Below are 1,363 nucleotides of genomic sequence, written 5' to 3' on the forward strand. Positions count from 1 at the left end.
CTATTTTTTTGTTATTGTATGTGTTGCTTAATGAGGTACAAAGTTAGATTTATTACTTTTCTCTAATAATGTAGATATGAAATGACCATTGTATGATTTGATAATAAGTTATAGCTCTTGATATGTAAATCTGATCACGATAATAAAATATTCTAAACAGTTTCCTTCGCATGTAAGGCCATCAGACAAATGGGAGCAAGGTAATATGCTATTCTTCTTATAAGATCAATATCCTATACTTTTGTCCTTAGTTACAGTCCTCTTGGAAAATATTCCCTTGGTAAACAAATGGATTCCTGTTGAAAATCTAGCTTGTTAATAAAACCTAGATTGAGATATTCTCTCTCTTTCTCTCTCTCCCCCTCTCTCTTTATCTCTGTATATTTTTTAAAAAGAATGGCAATTAGTGCTGTTGATGGTAGGTTCTCACTACCACTTCCAAAAACAAGCATTTATTTTCCTAGGCAATGTGACTGCATGAGAGTATACAGTAAGAGAGTCCCTCATTTTTCAGGGAATTCTCAAGAATTACCACCTTCCCAAGAATGTCACTTGACTCAGATATGAGATTGTTTTTATAGCAGCCCCGTGGCTGGCTCTTCATTTATTTGAACGTAAAGCAGTGCTAATGTTGCCCCAGGGGTCCATAGAGTATGACGCAATATTTCTCAAACTTCAATGTGCATGCAAATCAACTGGGGTTCTTATTAAAATGTAGATGCCGATTCAGTGGATCTGGAGTGAAGCATGAAATTATAAGTTTTTAAACAAACTCCTAGGTGATCTCTATGCTGCTGATTGGTTCTTGAATCACCCTTTCAGTAGCCAAGTAGACAGAATCGTACAGATGCGATGCTCTATTTCACTACCAGTTTATTGCTTATTAATGCGATTCCATATCATTGTGTTCCCACCGTTACCTGGAGCCCCTTGACAGTCACGGGGATGCCGCTGCTGAGATATTGCAGGTGCCTTTTCACACCACAGTGAGACGGTTGTTCCATTGTTTCTGCTTCTTTCCTTTCTCCTTCTCCAGGTGGAGATCCATGGACAATGAGAAATTTGCCTATCAAGCAACATTTTTTTTTAGCCTTTCTTGTCTCTTTTCACGTCCTCTGCTTTGTTTCTTTCAGCAACTGCTTTTACCTGTTACTCCACTTTCTCCTGTTCCTCCTGTTTCCTCTCATTCATCCCTTGTCTTTTCCTTTCTTCATTCCTCCAGTCATTTGTTTCCTCTGTTTCTTTCTTTCTCTCCCTTATTTTCTTCATCCCCTTTTGTCTTTTTCCTTCCTTCCCACTTGTAGACAACTGTCTCTCCCAGGAAATGATTAGACTCAAAATATGGCTCTGTAGTTTGAGTACA

This window comes from Propithecus coquereli, unplaced genomic scaffold, assembly GCF_000956105.1.
Source record: "Propithecus coquereli isolate 6110/MARCELLA unplaced genomic scaffold, Pcoq_1.0 Scaffold55, whole genome shotgun sequence".
NCBI classification, from domain to species: domain Eukaryota; kingdom Metazoa; phylum Chordata; class Mammalia; order Primates; family Indriidae; genus Propithecus; species Propithecus coquereli.